This window comes from Primulina huaijiensis, chromosome 4 (genome assembly GCF_012295235.1).
Source record: "Primulina huaijiensis isolate GDHJ02 chromosome 4, ASM1229523v2, whole genome shotgun sequence".
NCBI lineage: Eukaryota > Viridiplantae > Streptophyta > Magnoliopsida > Lamiales > Gesneriaceae > Primulina > Primulina huaijiensis.
The window spans coordinates 1,711,165-1,719,746 of record NC_133309.1 but is presented as its reverse complement, the minus strand read 5'-3'; the positions used below and the strand labels follow the sequence as shown (position 1 = coordinate 1,719,746).

Here is an 8,582-nt window from a genome sequence, read left to right as displayed (position 1 = left end):
TCATTTCTTTGTTTGCAGGTGCTATTGAAGCCATTATCTTCACTCAAATTTCCAAACATTATAAATTACTGATTTGACCCTTTGGAGTTCTCTACCCGGCTCATCCATTTCAGCGAGTTCACATCATTGGCGCCGTCTGTGGGAAACTTGAGTTCAAGACGTTGATATGGCCCATACACAAAGAACTAACCAAGACACTTCTCGGGCTCATGGGGATAATGCTCGTACTTCAGGATGTGGGGCCCTTAGCTCCTAATCGTTATTACAACACAATTTGATTAGGGTTCATTAATCACAGCGGAAAACGAGTTTAAAATTTTCTTTACAATGAGCCCAAAACATATTATTTGAATACTAAAAATAGTATTCCATCTCATATCATAAAACATGCCCATACATAATCAAAATCAATCATATACAAACAACTCATATCCTCGGGACATGCCCCGGTATATAGATACATACATATACTGGGAACAAAACATAAAACCTCAGCTCAAACTGTGACTCCCTCTAGAAGTACCATCTCCGGTCTCCTGATATCCTGGAGTCCCTGTCATTGTCCACATACAAAGACAACAACAGCCCCATCTGGGGTGAGCAAAGCTCAGTCTGAAGCAACCACAATATATACCACAGATATCTAAACAATGATATATGATATGCAATGCATGTATGTCGTGGAGGTATCAGGTCAAATGCCCATCCACTGAGCACATGTCAGAATCAAACGAATCGCTATCAAATCAATGCTCGAGCTGGCACACCGGCCTCAATCAGGGATAATCGTATGATAGCGTCGACAAAGCGCCATCAAATCCCAAATCTCAATCAATCATCGGGGCCACAAATGACTATGCTTTAAGGGTCATGTAATACCAAACATAGCATTGTGTTCACAAACCCCAGAATCAAATCAAATCATATCAGGGTATCCAAGGATCATAGCTCAACGTGCATGTCATGTATGCCACATCAACTCAACAAATAAGGCATATAGACATGTATCTCAATCCAATCAATCAAACATATATCATATAATACAGATACCTGTCGTATGTTACCCGGTCGCAACATACCTCAATTCTTCGTTCCAGTCGATGTAGCTTGAAGATATCAGTATAATAATCTATCTACATCAATAACATATTCACTTCAATCAATAACATCATTCAAAATCAATAATATAAGTTTCAAATATCTTTTGAAACTTCAAAAATTCATATCAAAGTCAAATCATAGCATAATTCAATTCCGACTTCAAAACTTAGTTTCTTGTCGGTTATTCTACCGCATATATTTATCAGAATTAATAATAACTGACAAATAATTCTTCAATCTCAATCCAACGATTAAAATTCCCTAATTATAATAAATTGGGAAAAATTCAAAATAACATCACTATAATCATCTCTTCTTCGTTAAAATCATACACTATTCAACAATCTTCAATTTCTGTATGATTTAACAATTTATCGGATTTATTCCAAAAATCGACGAATTTCAAACATCACCAAAAATATAAAATTTATACCTCAAATCGAAGACCTCGTGTCAACGATCCCAGAACTGAAGTCGGTTCGTCGATTGGATAAACCGATAAGTCGCACGATCGAAAAGAAAATCGAAACCCTTATCTCCTCTTCTCTCTCTCCCCTCTGTCAAATTTTCTGAAATGAAACTTACGAAAACGTAAGTTTCATATATATCAATTTTCATTTTTTTTTTAAATTTTTTTTATTATATTATATATATTATATTATTACTATATTAATAAAATAAATAATATAATATAATATAATTATACTATTTAACTCTTTTTAATGTCGGTATATCCCTTTGGACTAGTCAAACAATCCAATTTTCCAAAACTCAAAACATGAAACTTCTATATCTTTGAGTTTTCTACGTTATATCCAAATTTCAAATCAGTTGGACTTCATATGGAAAAGATATAGCACTAATTACCATTTTGTCCTTAAAATTAATTCATTATTTTTCAACTTATTTACGAAAATACCATCAAAATAAATTGAATATTTTTCAACTTATTTACCAAAATGTCATCAAAGCTATTTTAGTCTCGGGGTCTCACATTTCTCCCCAACTTAAAAGATTTCGTCCTCGAAATCTCAAACATTTCTATATACATAACATTGGCAAACATATAATATGTCACCAGTTATAGTACATATCAAAACTAAAATCAGTAAATGGATCATTATACATTGAATACAACGGAACAGGAGGAATAGAATCAAACAAGTGCGGATATGATTCTCGCATCTTGCTTTCCAATTCCCACGTTGACTCCTCCACACCATGTCGTGTCCATTGCACTCGAACCAAAGGAATCGATTTGTTACGCAATATCTTCTCCTTCCGATCCATAATGCAAACAGGTTGTTCAACATAGGAAAGAGAAGGATCAAGTTCAACCTCATCAGGTGCAAGTACATGTGATGGATCTGGTTCATATTTTCTCAACATAGAAACATGAAACACATCATGAATGGCAGATAAAGCTGGTGGCAATGCCAACCGATAAGCAAGATCTCCAACTCGATCAAGGATCTCGTATGGACCAATATATCGAGGAGATAACTTCCCTCGCATGCCAAATCGAACGGTGCCTCTAAAGGGAGATATTTTCAAAAACACTTTATCACCTTTCTGGAATTCCAAGGGTCGTCTTCGTTTATTCGCATAACTCGTTTGACGATCCTGAGCGGCTTTCATCCGCTGTCGAATCAACTGAACCTTATCATTCATTTCCTGTATCATTTCAGGTCCAGTCAATTGTCTTTCACCAATTTCATCCCAGAATAACGGTGACCTACATCGTCTCCCGTATAAGGCTTCAAACGGTGCCATACCAATACTCGTTTGAAAGCTATTATTATAAGAAAATTCCACCAATGGTAAAGCATCTTGCCATCCCATTCTGAAATCCATCACAATCGCACGCAACATATCCTCTAACGTTTGAATTGTACGCTCAGTTTGGCCATCAGTTTGAGGATGATAAGCAGTACTCATAGCCAAACGCGTACCCATCGCTTCCTGAAAACTACCCCAGAATTTAGAAGCAAACCTGGGATCACGATCAGATACAATTGAGACTGGCACACCGTGCAGTCTCACAACATTCTCAATGTATAAACGGGCCATTCTCTTATAAGGATAAGTCCGTTCATACGGAATAAAGTGTGCAGATTTCGAAAGCCGATCAATAATGACCCAAATAGCATCACAGCCCTTGGGCGAACGAGGTAAATGAGTCACAAAGTCCATAGCAATATGTTCCCAATTCCATTTCGGGATTTCGAGACTATGGAGTAATCCTCCCGGTTTCATTCTCTCGGCTTTCACTTGCTGGCAGACCAAGCATTTCGAAATAAACTCAGCAATGTCCTTCTTCATACGTCTCCACCAGAATTGGGGTCTCAATGTCAAATACATCTTTCGACCTCCAGGGTGAATACTGTATTTGCTACAATGTGCTTCTCGAAGAAGGGCAGATTTCAAATCAGAATTATCAGGAACTACCAGCCGACCATTAAGTCGTAAAGAACCATCAGAAGAAATCTGAAATCCAGACTGATGTCCTGCAGATACAAGTTCTTTCGACTTCTGAATCTGAGCATCGCTTCGTTGGGCCTTTCGGATTTTAGATATCAAGTTCGGCTCAATTTGCAATGCTGAAACAGTGACAGAATTCCAATTCGAGTGAAAAGTCCAACCAGAAGTACATATATCCTCGTGTACTTTGGCGACACAAACAGATGCTAACACAGAATCATGCACCTTACGACTAAGGGCATCCGCAGTAACATTCACCGATCCAGGGTGATATTGAATCTCACAATCAAAATCTTTCAGGAGATCCATCCACCTGCGTTGCCTCATGTTCAAATCCGATTGAGAAAAGAGATATTTCAGACTCTTATGGTCCGAATAAATAATAAACTTTTCTCCGTACAAATAATGGCGCCAAATCTTCAAAGCAAACACAATGGCAGCCAATTCAAGATCATGAACAGGATAACGTGTTTCATGAGATTTCAATTGACGAGACGCATAAGCAATCACTTTGCCATGTTGCATCAGAACACAGCCCAAACCTTTACCAGACGCATCTGTACACACTACAAATCCTCCGGTACCTGAGGGAATAGTAAGCACAGGTGCTGTGGTCAATCTCGTCTTCAATTCAAGAAAACTAGCTTCACATTCATCTGACCAAATGAATCGCTGATTCTTCTGTGTCAGTTGAGTAATAGGTTTAGCTATTTTCGAAAATCCTTCAATAAAACGACGATAATAACCAGCTAAACCCATGAAGCTACGTATCTCAGGAACATTCGTAGGTCTCGGCCAATTCAATACGGCTTCAACCTTAGCAGGATCAACAGATATGCCATGTCTCGAAATGACGTGGCCTAAAAATACCACTTTATCCATCCAGAATTCGCATTTGGACAATTTAGCATATAAATGGCCATTGCGAAGAGTTTGAAGTACCAGTCTCAGATGTTCAGCATGCTCCTTTTTCGATTTCGAATATACAAGAATATCATCGATAAATACAATAACGAATCGGTCAAGATAATCTCGAAAGACACGATTCATTAGATCCATAAATACGGCAGGAGCATTCGTGAGACCAAAAGGCATAACCAAGAATTCATAATGGCCATACCTGGTACGAAAAGCAGTTTTAGGCACATCTTCTTCTCGAACTCGTACTTGATGATACCCAGAACGAAGATCAATCTTAGAGTATACAGAAGTACCCTGAAGCTGATCAAATAAATCATCAATACGAGGAAGTGGGTACTTGTTTTTCACAGTAGCCCGATTCAATTGCCTATAATCGATACACATTCGCATAGTACCATCTTTCTTTCGAACAAATAAAACTGGAGCTCCCCAAGGTGATACACTCGGTCGAATATATCCCTTATCGAGAAGATCCTGTAATTGTTCTTTCAATTCTTTCAATTCCAATGGTGCCATGCGATAAGGAGCTTTAGATATAGGTGCAGTCCCCGGCACAAGATCAATACTAAACTCAACTTCTCGATGAGGAGGAAAATCAGGAATCTCATCGGGAAATACATCCGGGAATTCTTTCGCAACAGGAATATCAGATAAAGATGGCTCCTTCTTCGAAATATCAATAGCGTAGATAAGATAACCCTCATCTCCGCTAAACAAAAGTCGAGACATTTCCAACGAGGATACCAATGGAATTTTGGCTTGGGAACCCTTGCCATAAAAATTCCACTTGGGTCCATCAACAGGTCGAAATCGAACCACTCCATGAAAACAATCAACAGTAGCTCGATTTGTCGTCAAGATATCCATGCCAACAATACAATCAAAGTCGTGCATTGGGAGGACAATCAAATTCAAGAACATCACATTATCCTCATATATCAATACACAATTATGCACAACTTGCTCAGACAAAATAATCTTCCCTGCTGGCGTGGCTATCGACAAAGTATCGTACAACGGGGTACACTCAATATCGTGAGATGCAACAAATGCATGAGATATGAATGAATGAGATGCTCCTGTATCAAATAAAACACGTGCAGGATAATCGCAAAGCGTGCAAATACCTGCAATCACACCACCAGGAGCTTCTTTCGCCTGATCCTCGGTCATAGCATACACTCGAACTTGAGGAGGGACTTGGGCACTCTGACCACTCGGTCCTCGATATCGTGGAACATTCGACTGCTGAAAAGAGGGAACAGGAACAGTAGGTCTCATCATACTGGGGCCACCTCTAAATCCTGGCTGGGGTTGGGCAGAAGTCGTACCCCTATTCGGACATACACGAGAGAAATGGCCTTCCTGTCCACAATGATAACAAGTACCAAACATACCTCGACACTGCTCGATAGTATGTTTGCCTCCACAGTAACTACAATAAGGAGCAATCACGGGACTCCCTCTCTGGGATCCACTCGAACTCGAAGAAGACGAAGAAACAGAACCAGTCTTCTTGAACTTCTTACCCCTTGGACGCAATGCAGGCTGCTGAGCTGACACTGGTGGTGGAGGAGTATACTGTGGACCTCCTCTCCTAAGTCCAGCCTCGGCTGCCTTGGCTCGTTCAACTGCCTCTGCGTAGCTGGTAGGCAATCCAGAAACAACAAAAGTATATAAAGCAGGATGTAAACCATTTACAAACCTGTTATATTTTGCCCTCGCATTCCCGGCTACGTGAGGTGCATACTTCAACAGAGTAGAAAATTTTGAAGCATATTCCGCAACAGTCATCGTTCCCTGCTGCAGACTATTGAATTCATTCTCCTGAGCAGTATAATAAGAAGGAGGAGAATACTGCTCCAAAAACTGGGCCTTGAAGACATCCCATGTGACTTCAATCCCGGCCTCTTTCAATCCAATCTCAGCGGCTTCCCACCAAGATTTTGCTCGGTCTTTCAGCTGATACAAAGCAAGTTTCAGTCTCCGAGCCTTGGAATATTCAACGATATTAAACAAGTGCTCGATATCTTTCAACCAGGCCTCTGCTCTTTCTGCACTCTCAGTGCCAAAGAACCTCGGTGGTTTTAAATCCTGGAATCGAGCCATTACCACATCCATGGACAACCCTTCAAATTGTCCAACTATTCTCTCAGTACTGCTACTCGCAGTTTCATTTGTGGGATCCATCTACAAATCAAATGATGAATATCACATTTCATATCAATTTCACATCATCACCATCTCATATCATCAATCTCATCAGATACTTACTCAAATCAAATCAAGTAAGAGCAAGTAATACAAATAATTCAAACACAAACGCACAATTCATTTGTGCCTATTCAAGTGTACACAAGACTCAATCGAGCATTCCCAGCTATGCTCTGATACCACTCCGTGTGGGGCCCTTAGCTCCTAATCGTTATTACAATGCAATTTGATTAGGGTTAATTAATTACAGCGGAAAACGAGTTTAAAATTTCTTTACAATGAGCCCAAAATATGCTATTTGAATACTAAAAATAGTATTTCATCTCACATCATAAAACATGCCCACACATAATTAAAACAACTCATACAACAACAAATCATATCCTCGGGACATACCCCGGTATATATAGATACATAACATATATACTGGGAAAGACCACGAAACCTCAACTCAAACTGTGACTCCCTCCAGAAGTACCATCTCCGGTCTCCTGATATCCTGGAGTACCTGTCATTGTCCACATACAAAGACAACAACAGCCCCGTCTGGGGTGAGCAAAGCTCAGTCTGAAGCAACCACAATATATACCACAGATATCTAAACAATGATATATGATATGCAATGCATGTATGTCGTGGAGGTATCAGGTCAAATGCCCATCCACTGAGCACATGTCAGAATCAATCGAATCGCTATCAAATCAATGCTCGAGCTGGCACACCGGCCTCAATCAGGGATAATCGTATGATAGCGTCGACAAAGCGCCATCAAATCCCAAATCTCAATCAAATCATCGGGGCCACTAATGTCTATGCTTTAAGGGTCATGTAATACCAAACATAGCATCGTGTTCACAAACCCCAGAATCAAATCAAATCATATCAGGGTATCCAAGGATCATAGCTCAACGTGCATGTCATGTATGCCACATAAACTCAACAAATAAGGCATATAGACATGTAATCTCAATCCAATCAATCAAACATATATCATATAATACAGATACCTGTCGTATGTTACCCGGTCGCAACATACCTCAATTCTTCGTTCCAGTCGATGTAGCTTTAAGATTTCAGTATAGAAACTCTATCTACATCAATAACACATTCTTTTCAATCAATAATTTCATTCAATATCAACAATAGAGGTTTCAAATATCTTTTGAAACTTTAAAATTCAAATCATAGTATAATTCAATTCCGACTTCAAAACTTAGCTTCTTGTCGGTTATTCTACCGCATATATTTATCAGAATTAATAATAACTGACAAATAATTCTCCAATCTCAATCCAATGATTAAAATTCTCTAATTATAATAAATTAGGAATAATTCAAAATAACATCACTATAATCATCTTTTTTTCGTTAAAATCATACACTATTCAACAATTTTCAATTTCTGTATGATTTAACAATTTATCGGATTTATTCCAAAAATCATCGAATTTCAAACATCACCAAAACTATAAAATTTATACCTCAAATCGAAGACCTCGTGTCAACGATCTCAGAACTGAAGTCGGTTCGTCGATTGAATAAACCGATAAGTCGCAAGATCGAAAAGAAAATCGAAACCCTATTCTCCCTTCTCTCTAATCTCTCTCTGTCTCACTTGAGTCTGGTGGAATTCATAACTCACGTTTATTTGTATTTTTTTTTATTTTTTTTAAATATTATATTATATTATATTAATAANTACTATTTAACTCTTTAACATCGTTATATCCCTTCGAACCAGTCAAACGATCAAATTTTCCAAAACTCAAAACATGAAACTTCTCTATCTTTGAGTTTTCTACATTATATCCAAATTTCAAATCATTTGGATTTCATATGGAAAAGATATGGTACTAATTACCATTT

At 38.4% G+C, this 8,582-nt stretch overlaps 1 long non-coding RNA gene across 1 annotated transcript; it reads right to left on the bottom strand.

Annotated features, from left to right (window-relative positions):
• Positions 1-241: 241 nt before the first annotated feature.
• On the bottom strand, positions 242-8,321 carry LOC140975159 (uncharacterized). Its single transcript, XR_012174913.1, has 3 exons — positions 8,198-8,321; positions 7,158-7,808; positions 242-490 (listed from the first exon to the last, which is right to left on the bottom strand). It is a non-coding gene; the product is annotated as an uncharacterized lncRNA (long non-coding RNA).
• Positions 8,322-8,582: the final 261 nt, after the last annotated feature.